Genomic DNA, 13,965 nt, shown 5'->3' on the forward strand with positions numbered 1-13,965 from the left:
CACAGAGCAGCCAGAGTGAGACTGTTAAAATGGAAGTCAGGTCAGATCAAGTCCTTCTCAAAAGGACTTCCTTTCACACTCGGAAGAAAATCGCAAAACATGCAATGGCAGAAAGTCCCATGTGATCCGGCTCTCTGACCCTCATTACTGCTCTTCTGTTTCACTCCGCCCCAGCCACGCTGGCCTCGCTGGTCTCACTTGCAAACACTTCATCCACCTCAATGCCGTTGCAGTTACTCATCCCTCTCCCTGAAATATTCTTTCCCAAGATTCCCGGCTAGTTCATTTCCTTTGTGTTTGCCGAAATGTCACATTCTCTGGCAGGCCTCTCCCTGAGCTTTACAAAATAGTTTCCCTGCCCCTCTCCCCAACTAAATTGGAGATGATTTTTTTCTGTAAAGAAGTTATTGTGTAAAAGGAACAGAGATACAGGGCAGCTCAAACGAGATGTGGGGGTCAATAAATGTTTTTGTGCGTTTGATTTTTTGCTTTTGTTCTTAAGATGGGAGAATAGTTTATTTGTGTGCTATTAAGAACCGTCCCATAGGGGGAACAGGTAAAAATACAGGAGACAGAAGGAACAAATACAGTAAAATATAAAATGTACTTAGTAAAATCTAAAGAGAAAATATGTACTTATTACATGTTGGAAGAGCAGAGATGATGTTCCAAAAATAGTGAGGAATTATCTGGCAAGAAAATTTGACCTGGAGCAGTTGATGACACTCATTTTATCTTAAAAAAAAAAAAAAAAAGGCAGTTTGAATCGCGGTGCGACGAAGGAGTAGACGGTGGGATCTCGCTTGGTGTTTGATTAGTCCTTTCTCTGCCTTGCTTGTTTGAGTTTCAGCAGAATTTGAAATGACTCCGGAAAGGCCAAGACAAAGGCGGTTTCCCGCTCTCAGAGAGCCGGCTTGCAGTTTCCGGTGGGCCATATTCACACCTGAAATCTAGGAGGACTAGCCATGGACGTGTGGGCGCGACTGCCGCTGTGTACAGCGCAGCCATCCTGGAGTACCTCACCGCAGAGGTACTTGAATTGGCAGGAAATGCATCAAAAGACTTAAAGGTAAAGCGTATTACCCCTCGTCATTTGCAACTTGCTATTCGCGGAGATGAAGAATTGGACTCTCTCATCAAGGCTACAATTGCTGGTGGTGGTGTCATTCCACACATCCACAAATCTCTGATTGGGAAGAAAGGACAACAGAAGACTGTCTAAAGGATGCCTGGATTTCTTATCATCTCAGGACTCTAAATACTCTAACAGCTGTCCAGTGTTGGTGATTCCAGTGGACTGTATCTCTGTGAAAAACACAATTTTGCCTTTTTGTAATTCTATTTGAGCAAGTTGGAAGTTTAATTAGCTTTCCAACCAACCAAATTTCTGCATTCGAGTCTTAACCATATTTAAGTGTTACTATTGGCTTCAAAGAAGCTATTGATTCTGAAGTAGTGGGTTTTGATTGAGTTGACTGTTTTTAAAAAACTGTTTGGATTTTAATTGTGATGCAGAAGTTGTAGTAACAAACATTGGGTTTTGTATAGACATTATTTCCACTCCGGTGGATAAGCTCAATAAAGGTCATATCCCAAACTAAAAAAAAAAAAAAGATAACACCCGTTTTATCTTAAAAAAAAAAAATCAATGAAGGATTTGAACTGCTATATTCAGGTCAAAGGTATGTTTTTTATGTTGATCTTATCTCTTCCCCACAGGTTATTTGTAAAAGTTAATATTTATAAATACAGCCATCTGTTTCATATTTTACTACTATAGTCATGTATCGCTTAACATGGGGATATGTTCTGAGAAACGCATCATTAGGCGATTTTGTTGTGCGAACACCATGGAGAGCACTTACGCAAGCCTAGGTGGTATAACCTAGTTTGCACCCAGGATGTATGTTCTAGCCTATTGCTCCTAGGCTGCAAACCTCTACAGCACGTTACTGTACTGGATACTGTAGGCAATTATTACACAATGGTAAGTATTTGTGTATCTAAACATAGGAAAGCTACAGTAAAAATATAGTATAAAAGATAAAAAATGGTATACCGGTATAGGGCACTTACCATGAATGGAGCTGATGGGACTGGCAGTTGCTCAGGGAGTCAGTGAGTGAGTGGTGAGTAAATATGAAGGCCGAGGACATAACTGTCCACTGCTGTAGACTTATAAACACTGCCCCACAAGCCCTCTGCCTGCTTCCTTCTAACAAGGTAGAACATCAAAGCTGTCAGTGCTGCTTTATGAACAAGGGTGTGGGCTGGATTGATTGGAAATATTGAGGAGAAGCTATATAAGGTGTTGATCACTATAACAGTGATGGTCAAGAAGGAGTGAAAGGTGGCCTGAGAATCAGTAGGAATAAGAAATCAAGATGGAGAGGGAAAGGAACACGGAATTGTTGTGGCAATGTGCTTTTGGCTATTGCATGTTGGAGCAGTGGTCCGATTAAGGAACTCTGTGGCATTTGACAGGGAGAGGGTATAAAACTGAGGACTCAATATTTTGACTTTGGAAATTTGTTTTTGGTTGCATTGACCCTGTCTGACACAATGGCTCTCTCTGGCATTAAATTGATGGAATAAATAAAACTTATCTATGGTTTACACCATTGCAACCTGAAAGTATTTCCAAAGTACAGGGACAGGCTGGCTCCACACTACCGCAGAAAGCTTTTACTAAAATGACAGTGACACTTAGTACTTCTTAAGGTACCTCCTGTGGTCCACTGTCCTTGTGCAGGATCTTAGGTCCTCAACAAAGCATGTACAACCATGTACTCTGAAGACCATGTGGGAGGGCTGTAGCGCCCTCTGAATATGTGGTACAGGGGACAGGCTCCTCTGTGCTGAAACAGGCTGTGGCTGACTGGGGTGTAATCTGTGCACTGAAAATTGAGTGCTGGGGGTGAGAGGGAATCTATTGCTAAGCCTCACATATATTGATCCTGTCAGAGAAAAAAAATACTCCTGAACCACATATCTTTCCATTTCTCACAGGAAATTCAGCTTCATTAGAATCTTAGGGGACCACTGTCATATATGTGGTCCCTCATTGACTGAAACTTCATTATACATCACATGACTAGCAAGACTGATATGGCTGATTACTTCTTCATAGACTTAGTATATCATTGTCCTGTATTAACCAGTTTTTAAAAATCCTCTGGGCTTTGGTTTTCTACACTGGATTGATTTTATCTTGGCTATTCTTTATTTCATCATAACTTCTTTAGGTAATACCACAAAAGTTCCTCATTTTACAGTCTTATAAGTGCTTTTTCACATGTGCTTTCTCCTGATTCTTGCAGGTCCGGGGTTATTATTTTTACCATTTCAAGTTGAACAAACTAAGACTGTGAGTGACAAATAAGTAACTTGCCAGGCCCTGTAGGGGCAGCACTGGGATGTTAATTCAGTGCAAAGCCTGAGCTCTTTTCACCACACCCCAAACTCCTCTGAAGGAGCTGCAGGCTCCAGGCAAACATGGGCATTCTTGTCACTATACTCATTGCTGCTGAGGGTTAGGAAAAGTAGAGGTAGAGTATGAAGACTGCACGCAAATGTCAACTTCAACATCTGCCCATGGACGTCTGGAACAGCATCAGAAAGCCTGGTAGAAGACAAAATGAGGTTTCACTCACTATGTGTCAAGGATTTAGGTTTCATTAGCAAAAGGACCTAACAGTGTATTAGCCTGACATCCAAATTCCCACAAAGTTTTCCCCTGAGTGCTATTGCAATGTTGTCTCTTGTCTCTACATCTGGTCTAGACTACTGGGTCATTGTATTATGACCATACATTCAAACTCTTTTTAAACGAGAAAACAATGGGTTAAACTGTGAGAACCTTCCATACACCTTCAGTTAATTAAGCAGAACTGACAATTTAATGTGGTCAGTTTGAAACATAGTTCCTAATTATTGTCCAAAGAAACATAAATTCTGCTCTCAGGAATTTTCTTTCAAATATCACCTTAATGCAGTGACTTCCAAACTGATCTTCATAAACCTAAGCTCATCAATTTCCATCAACTTCCTGCATAGGTCCATTTGCGTGATTTGCCCTAAATAACTCTTCCATCAGTACATCTTATCTCAGCGAATAATGCATGGGTTCTGCTTTTATAGAGTAGAAAGCAGAGCGTCACATTTGACTTCGCTCTTGCCCACCACATGCAAACTGATGCTGAGTCCCGATGACGCAGTCTCCAGTGTCTCCACCAGTTTGCCTCCACCTCATTGCCCATGAGCATCACCTACTTCAGTCCGATCGTCTCCCCTGGACACGTTAACACAGTAGTGTGGGAACAGGCCTCCCGCCTTCTGCATTTTACCGTAGGAGTCAGGCCTTCACTACACTGCTAAAGCTCAAGTTGCCCCAAGCGTCAATGCTTTAGCATGGTTTTGAAAGACTTACTGTTCATTTATTAAGGTAGCTAGTCATTCCACAGCTAAGAACTCAGCACCCACTCTACTGCAGCTCCGTGCCAGGCTCTGAGGATAAAGGGATGGTGCAGGTCTCCCCTACTTCTACAATCTCCTAGGCCTCCAGAAGCCTACGCACCCTGGATTACACTCTCCGTGCACACCTTCCTAGCCTTATTCATGCTTTCTCTTCAGCCAGAAAATTCCTTCCCCCTTGTCAATCTGTTGCAACTGTGCTGAGGCTTCAGGAATCAGCTGTGATACCCCTCTCAGAGACCCCAAAGAAAGAAAATGAATTAGTGAGGACCTCAGGTCCAGGAGGATTTCCAACAGCAGAATGTACCTAAGTCTCCTGTAACAGGCAGGAGGGATAATTGCTTAAACTGTTCTTGTTTGGAATGTACGGACAGAAATCCGTAAAACGATCATGTTTACCTTTCAGCATTCGAACTGTCCTGACATTTTGAGATTCTCAGTGGCAGGAGGTCGTGTTGTGTGATGGTGACTTGGAGCTTCCTTTTCCACACTCACCTCTGCTGAGATCCTGGATCTATTTCATAAATACAAGCAGAAGTAGAAGATTTGGTGAAGATATCTAATCTTTATGAAATAAATTCTTAGAGTCATATGAGCACCTGGGAATTAGCAGGGGGCTTGGGTCAACAATATTATAATTTTAAATATACATTTTCTAAGGTTGTACTGATATATTTTATCATTACATAAAAAATGTGTACTTTGAAGTTTATGTTAGAATAGAGTTTTAAAAAATATGAGTTTTAACCAGCTGCCCCCACTTTGAGCAGGTTTAGAATGTAAAGATATGATATCTGTAGTTCCTAAAGTAACATTCATTTTACTGAATATTATAACTTCAGTAAATTGAATTGAGGATGGTGTTGAACATGTTGTAAACATTCTTTTTTGGATTCCATTGCAAATATTTTTTTAAATCACTAGTTAATAGATTAACTTGAATTAGGTTTTGAAATTAGGTTTTGAAATTTGCATGTACACATTGATTAGACTAGGAAAGAAATGAAGAAATTCAAGGGCACATTTCAATGATTAACTTTAAAAATCATCATTATGTAACTAGGTTAACCTGAGTATACTATCAGGGTATGTGGGACTATTTGCCAGCCTATATTAATATTTCAGTAAATGTGCCTTTTATAATACTACTTCAGTATCAAGGGACAGCTAGAATGACATTACAATATATATCCTAATGTTCACTTCAGAAAAATAGAATTGTTAGACCCTAAGTCCCTGTTTACTTAGTAATCACTCCATTTAACAAAAAAATGTTGTTAATTTGGTACAATTCCATGGGCATTACTATCTTAACATCTATCTATGTATCATATACTAAACATTCTTAATAAAGTTTAAATATTTTACAGTAGGTTTTTGTAGTGATATATTTTGTTTGAAGAGGGAAATTCATTTGGTTATTGAGCACTTATTGGCTATGGATAAAATATTAAAGCCTCTGAAAAACACATGAAATACTTTACAAAAAGAAAACCAGGTAAGTTAAGCACAGCAGAAAATGAGGGTTTCAATACAAGAATATAATGCAGCTTAGACAGCTCTGACTTGGTAGATTGCAAAATAGCCAGGTAATTAAGAGACACTTTTGCACAATGAATATTTCCCAATAAAAAGTAGCTGGAACCCAAGGGATAAAAGATTTTCCTTTTACCAGTTTGTTGATCTAGGTTTAATCTAGGTTTGTGGGAAAAAAAGGTGAAATTCCTGAAAAGTATATGGAATTCCTTTGTGAAGTCCTTTCAAATATCAGCTAAGTTTAGTTATGGCAATCCTCAAAGCACTTATAAATAGTCACAGTTTATAAAAATGTATAATATTATATGTACATATAAATACATAATATATATGTACAATCACTACCTAAGAATTATTTGGAAACATTTTCCTCATCCATTCACAATGTCTGTACTTACATCCCTAGGACCTAATTAATGAAAAAAAAAAAAGCCCCACAGAAGCATATTTTAACCAGAAAGATATGTAAGACAAATTAATGTTTATGTTTTTTATCTCATTTTACAAAACATATTAAAGAAGCATATCTAAAGTTATATACAAATATGGATACATCAAAAGAAATAAATCTAAGGAATAAACATGTATATTCTCAGATCACAGTTTTGGAAACGAATTCCACTTTTTGCATAGAGTTTCCTATAAATTCTATTTTTATAAATGTTACACATGTCACAATTTTATATATTTAATATTTATTATGAAGCTTCATGGAATCATTTCTCAGTTCAGAGCTTGTCATGGCCAAATAGTGTGCAGAAGACCTTCTGCTGTTTTACCGGGAAAACTGCCTGTGAACAGTTTTTCGAATCATCTGAAAATGCTGATTCCAAGGAGAGATCAGAACATTGATAGTTTTTGTGTAGTTTTCATTTTTAGTCAATGAAGCCAGGAAGCAATGTCAGACTAAGTTCTTGGATGTTAAATCAAAGGATAAATGAGCAAGAAAGAGCTAGAGGAATATTAAATGAGATACCCAGCTGCTTGTGTAAAAAAATAACCTAGAATTTCATCACTTAAATGATGCTTGAAGGGTATTCATTCATTCGGCATTTCAATCTTGTGCCAAGCACTGAATCAGGTAAACACCTAGCTCACAGTGGTCAATAAAACAGACATGGTCTTTGCCCTTATAGAGCATATGGTGTGTGGCAAGAGACCAATTATAAGAAAGTAATAGACCTACAAATATATCACTTAAATTTGCAATGTGTTAAATAGGGCAGGGACCAGGGTGAGCTGGAGCAGGCCTCGAGAAGAGAGGGGCAAAATCCTCCCAGTTGAAGGAACCAAATGTCCAGAGGCTAGTATTTTGAAGAAGCCGATCTCCTCTTACTGGGAATTGTAATAAGGGCAGCATAGCTGGCTTTTGCTTCAAAATGTTACTGAAATTGTTCAGGTTCATGGAAATGAAAATATTAATTCTTTATGAACATGTATATACATTAATTTATCTCAAGAGTCAGCTTCCTCACACACTTATCCAGGAAAGAACAGGCTTTAGCTGTTACCAAGATTGACATGAAATGATTTTTACTTAGAGGAAGAAAAAGGACATATAGGACTTTCCCAGGAATGCTCTTTTCCTCATGACCTGAGCTCCAGGCAACAAACATTTTTTTTACCAGCATTCCCTTTCTCATTTCTCACTCCTCCTTATAGCTAAGATTTTTTTATAGTCTTCTGTAATAATTAGCTAACTGAGGCCTCATAAAATAGCTTATAATATTTATCATCTTCATGCACATATATTTGTCCCTCTTTTTGTTTCTCACTCCTTCACACAGTTGAATTCCCTTCATGAAGGAAAGTGAAAATCCCTGGTACCCAAAGCAGGTCCCAGGAGTTCTTTCCAACACTCTCTGACATTACCAGTCGCCCACGAGCTGCAGAGAAGTGACTGATGCCTTCCCTGAGAGTTGAAGCCATTCTACCTGTAAAGTTTTAGAACATTGGGTCTGTGCTCCAAGTTCTTTCTTAAAACAGTACCACGTAGGACATCATGTTCCCAGTGGACACTATGCAAACAGTCTCGGCTAATTTTGTGACTGAATTAGAGGATTATACTCAGACACTAAAGGGGTAAGACCCAGGACACTCATACCGGGAAAAGTTTATAAAGTTTATAAACTTATAAACTTTAAAAGCAAATGTGTTGTGGGGTAACACTAACCTTTTACAACCTGATGTTTCAAATGTAGAAAGATTATCTAAAAATCAGAATTTAAATATCTGGTAATTTTTCCCTTAAAAAAAGACTCGTGCAACTCTCTGTATCAACATAATGAACATGTTACTTAATGACAAAAAAAAAGGAGGATTATATATTTCTGGCTGTGTCAGGATTCCAGCACGCAAAATACATCATCATAGGAGCCAACAAATCAAATGAGGCAGTGAGACATGTTCTTAGCAACTGCTCTTTCTGGTCGTCAAACATCTCATTTCAAATTTGTGTTTATTTTTCTCTACTGCGAGTGAATGACTCTCACTTAAAATTCAAGTCAACATTTTAATTAAAAATAATGTTTACTTGAATTTGCAATTGCACATTTGGAAAAAAAAACTGTTTTAACCCTGCTACCATTTTATAACTTTCAATGCAAGTTTTGGCAAATAATCATATGCTTACATAAAATCTGACACACCCCAATGTAGTACGAGTCATTCAGCAAAGCCATTTGCAAAACAAATATTTCTACAAAATAATAAAACCAAACATAAAATGTAAATATTGTACTCTGACTGTGGATTACAACATCAGTCAAAAGCCTGATGTGGTAGCTTGATTCGGCATGCCTGGGGTCCTGCTGAAACTCTCAGTACCTGTTTCCTGAGGTCCCACCTAGCTCTAACTTCCAATGGCTCAAATTAGAAAGAAGCCTCTTGAGATATTCATCAACTTGCTTTGTCTTTACTTTGGGAAAGGAGATTGTGGAGTGCCTCCCTAGCAATAAAAGGTGCTAAAACATTTACAATTTATTTTTGCACAATAGAGGACCCATGCTAGTGTTTCATTCTGGCAAATAAAAATCATGGAAATAGACTCTCCCCAGGAAGCCACCAAGGTTCTGGGAAACACTTGGCTGAATTCATGAGAAACTCTCAAGATAGTCAGCTTGACCAAAGACTAACTCAGAAAAAGAGAGAGAGGACTGACTGGTTCTAGGACCTTCGCCCTAGCACTATCAGGGGGCCCTATTTCATACCTACATGCTTCTAGGATGCGTGATATGGCAGAATTGAAACATAATTTGGGCTGTTGTCCATCTGAAATGCAAAAAATGGTCATTATAACATCTGTCTCTTTTTAAAAGCCAACTTCCCCATATTTTGAGGTTTACCTTATTTAAAGGATGTGAAGTCTCACATCTTTCCTCCAGTTCCTTTATTAAATGATTAAACCATGGGAAATAGCTCATGTTATCCAAATTATTTACTCTAATTGTAGTAAATGCAAATTGAAGAAACTGGGCTACTCCCCTACCCTGGAGGTCTATTGCAGAGGCTCAATAACCCCTGGCTTCCACACTAAGGGCTTTCATAGAAAAGGTCAGCCATGGTCATTTGATGGTGGTACATTAGGCAATGTTTGTGGGAATAGTAAGAGTCCCTAAAGGGGAAACACCTAATCGTTGCCTGACATCTCCCCACCTCACTTAGGAGACATCTAACATGAGGTCTCTCTGCCTTTACCCAATAATGTTTCTTCATTTTCAAAAAGTACACAGTGGAAATCCCCGTTCTTAGAGTTAGATTTACTGCATTTGTAAAGTTAAGTTGACTTCAGTACTCACCAAACTCATAGTCTGTGTGACTGACTTAATTTTCCCTGTTTTTGGAAAATTGTCAGTACTTAAAGAGAAGTTTTGCCATCCTATTATCTTCCTCTGCGTACTTACAAGATAACTTTGGGAAATGCCATGTACCCTGTTCTTGTCAGATTCCCCTCAGACTTATTTTCCTCACAGTCCCCAGGTGAGTCATCTTGATGGTTAATCTGACCACGTCGCTCCTTTACTAAAACGTCATTCAAGGGCTGCACTTGACCTCCAGGATATGAACACGAATCAAAGGCCCTTTGTGACCAGCTAGCTGACTTCCCATGGCCTCTGAACCCCACATCCCACTCAGGCAAACTTAAATGCTTGAGTACCGTTGTACCCACTATGCTCAGATTTCTTTTGCTTCCTGGATTTCTCTTGCTATTTGTCTTCCTAGAATATTCTTCCATCATGTCCTCTTGTCCTAGCAAACATCTGCTCATCCTTTCGGTTTCAGTTTAGCCTTTACTCCCCCGAATGTCTCCTCTGAGCTCAGTGCCTCTCTGATCTCTCAGTAACCTGGGTATGATTGTCACTGTGTGCACCACGTTATATTGTAGTGCTCTGCTGAGGTGCTTCTTCCTGCAACAGTTATTCATCTCTATCCAACTGCTGGCAAAGAGCCTACGAAGAATAGACGCCCAATAGTGTTTCTGAAATAAATACATACGTGAAAGGTTCCTTTTTTAAAAAAATTTTTATTGGGATAAGGAAACAGGACTTTATTGGGGAACAGTGTGTACTTCCAGGACTTTTTTCCAAGTCAAGTTGTTATCCTTTCAATCTTAGTTGTGGAGGGCGCAGCTCAGCTCCAGGTCCAGCCGCCATTGCTAGTCGCAGGCTGGCAACCCTGTGGTTGAGAGGACACGTTCCAACCCACTGAGCCATCCGGGAGCTCAGCGGCAGCTCAGCTCAAGTGCCAAGTTCAATCTTAGTTGCAGGGGGCAGAGCCCACATTCCTTGCGGGACTCGAGGAGTTGACCGACAACCTTGTGGTTGAGAGCCTACTGGCCCATGTGGGAATCGAACCGGCAGCCTTCAATGTTAGGAGCATGGAGCTCCAACCACCTAAGCCACTGGCCTGGTCCGCAAGGTTCTTGATACCATGAGGGTTGGTTTCCTCTGCAGGACTGAGAAAGGGGCTGCAGGTGGCAGTAGCTAGCTAGGCCGAACGTTAGGATTGAGTTCATAGTTTAGACAGGAGGAGAATCAGAAGTAACTGGTTCCTTTCACATGTGCCTCGGGACATTTTCCAGCTACTTTGTTTATTTCTCTTTTCCAGTATAGTTGAGGAAAATGGAAAAACCAGCTGAAAAATTTGTGTTTGATGGAGACATCAAATCCTGCAATGCTGGACCAGCTGTGCAACTTACAAATACCACATCCTCCCACTTTTGTTGTTCTCAGCCCAGAACTGCTTCAGGAACTCGAGAAAAGGCATGGAAAATGGTCTGTTACTCGGTATGTAAATCACCTTCCAGTTTACAAACAATTTCATAGACTGCGGGATTATTGGATAGAGTGTGTATATCCCCCCGTTGACTCCAAGTCTTCCTTTTATACTTTATTTACATTTAATTGTTTTTAATCCCATTGAATTGAGCTCATTTTCCCATGTTAAGTCCTACCACCCCCCACACAATTCCTAGCCTATAATCTGTTCTAAATAAATAAAAGTAGTTTGAAGTCGAGGTTTAGTTTAGTGATTCCTAAGTTTTTGCGTTGGTGATTGCTATAATTTTTATTTTATATTTTTGACTTTGTTTTTTCTGTTGGTGGACTTCTAACCTAGTAAGCCAAAACCTAGAATTCTCATCACAGTTCTGCTCACTGTGAATAGTCACTGTTTACTGACTTATCTGGTGAACGTCTTGACGGCAGGACCCATACAGATAGGGTCCTAGCAAAAAATAGCCAACTCAATCAAATTAGAGTTTAACTCAAAAAAGATGAATAAGGGTTTATTTCAGAGGTTTAGGTAGGGTTAGTCACTCCAACAAGGAGTGAAGTACCAAAGGTCTCGCTACAGTGGGAAACTGTAATTGCCCTGTGACCTGAAGGACAGGGCAGAGGAGAATGACCAGAATCGAGCAGGAGCTGGAGCCACAGCAGAGGGGCTGCCCGACAGGAGCAATGGCCACAGGCAGAAGAAACAGCCAAACCAGGGTGGACAATGAGGAAGACAGGGAACAAACACCCCGACCTCTCTCTGCTGCCTCTGATCTCCTCCTGGTGACTTCCTTAATCCAGCCAGCCTGAGGGAGACCTAGTGTCTCAGCTGTCGGGATTACCCCTGAGGGCCGAGAATGAATCTGAAGGGCAGGCAGGGCATCACAAGCACAGGACATAGGCTCATTGCCAGTTTTTGCTCCAATACCAACAAAGTGCTTGTGACTTAGATGCCAACGTTATTAGTAACTACACGACTCCTTTGAAGTATTTAGAGACAAACTAGGCTAATGCAAAAGCGACTGAGAATTGCTGGGGAAATTATTCACCAAACAAAGACTGGTTCACCTGACCATTGGCCTCCTTTCTATTGCTAGTGTTTCTTTAATGATTCATAGCCATTCCCCTGTCATTATTATAACCCCTCATGGAATTCAGGTTTTGAGATAATTTGTCTGCCAAGCATAATTTTAAAGCAATTATTGTGAATCAATACCACACATTGTCACTTAGTTTCTGATCATCATAAAATACCTAGGATTACCACACTGTTTATACAGCCCAACCAAAAGAAAAGCAATGTGACGTTTTAGTTAGCCTCTGCAGCCTTTCAAGAAGAAGACGCATGCTATTTAGTATGCCAACTAGCTCTTTGCTCCTGTTACTCCTTTCTCAAAGCCTCGGGATTCTATAATATTGAGAACAAATGGGGTAAGTCTTGAAATTTGATCAACTAATGTTCTGGAGAAGAATTAAAGCCACCATGAAATTTGCAGTTCACTCTGTGACCACCATCTCCCCTTTTGTAGAGGGCGGGTGCCTGTAAGGCACCATCACATGACTGAGAAGCATGAGATAGAGGAAGTTACTTGGTTCTTTAGATAACACCCACATTTCTGTAGGGGGTGTCTGGAAGGCTTAAGACCTCTAGCCTGCGGCAACCCTTCTTATGTTAATGCCCCTCCACCCAGCAAAAGAATGTATATAACCCATGATTGAGCTGCAATAAAGAGAGACTTGATCAGAACTCCTGTCTTGTCTCCAGTCTTTGTGTCTCCCATTTTCCTCCCTTCTAGGTGCTTCGGGGTCCCTCGTGTAGTGTCCAGCGGGTCGGGACACCCTTTTATAATATGAATGTATTATGTCTTTATCTATGAATTTATTTTTTTCAAATGTATAAAAGAATGCACTGTTTAAAATGAGATTTGTGTCTTGAAGAGGGACCATCCTGGGACGTGAAGATTGGCCTTCTCTATAAGGCTAACTTGCCAATTTCTGAGACACACGTGGATCTCTAAACAGGGCATTTAGCAGCACAGCTTCTCCCACCAGCTCACCACTGGTTTTGTAGCTGGATCTGTCTTCTCATTTCACACAGTTTCTTTCTCTGAAAAATTGGCATAAAAATCTTGCTCTTTGAAAACCAAGGTTGAAATTTTATGTATATATTATGTCACTACGTTGAGTATCAGCTTCAGGATAACTCTTTAATATTAGACACTTTTCTGATTTTGAGAAGATGTAAAAACCACATTCAGTTCCCACAGTTCTGTAGCTATTATAGGTTCAATGGTATTTAACACATTACATTTATAGTCATTTTAGATCTAGTATTGACTTCTCTCCTGAACTTGCATCCACAATTCAATTTTAGGGATAATTAAAAACATATTTCCATCACGAAACATTCATTTTTAGTGGTTGATCTTGTGTATGATTAGCACGGCTTCAAAGTTCAGAAATATGGTAGAAATCACCAGGACAAACTTTTTTCAGATCTAACAAATATTCCCAAAGTGGGGATTGAAGCCTGCAGTCAGAGATCCTTTGAAAGAAGGGACTTTCCTGCAGGCTGGGTCCCTAAGCAAGATGTGGGACTTAAGAAAACTTTGTGGTCAGCTTCCTTACAACTGTGCAGTTTCCAGGCTCTCAACCTCACATTGAAAGGTGCTGGCTCAGGTAG

General features: G+C 39.9%; 1 pseudogene across 1 annotated transcript; it reads left to right on the forward strand.

Moving 5' to 3' along the window:
* The first annotated feature begins 860 nt into the window (after window positions 1–860).
* On the forward strand, window positions 861–1,359 carry LOC308499394 (histone H2A.Z-like; annotated as a pseudogene). The gene has a single exon. The product of its transcript is annotated as a histone H2A.Z-like (transcript).
* The last annotated feature ends 12,606 nt before the right edge of the window (window positions 1,360–13,965 follow it).

Source organism: Rhinolophus hipposideros (assembly GCF_964194185.1).
Source record: "Rhinolophus hipposideros genome assembly, chromosome: 1".
In the NCBI taxonomy this organism is placed as follows: Eukaryota; Metazoa; Chordata; class Mammalia; order Chiroptera; family Rhinolophidae; genus Rhinolophus; species Rhinolophus hipposideros.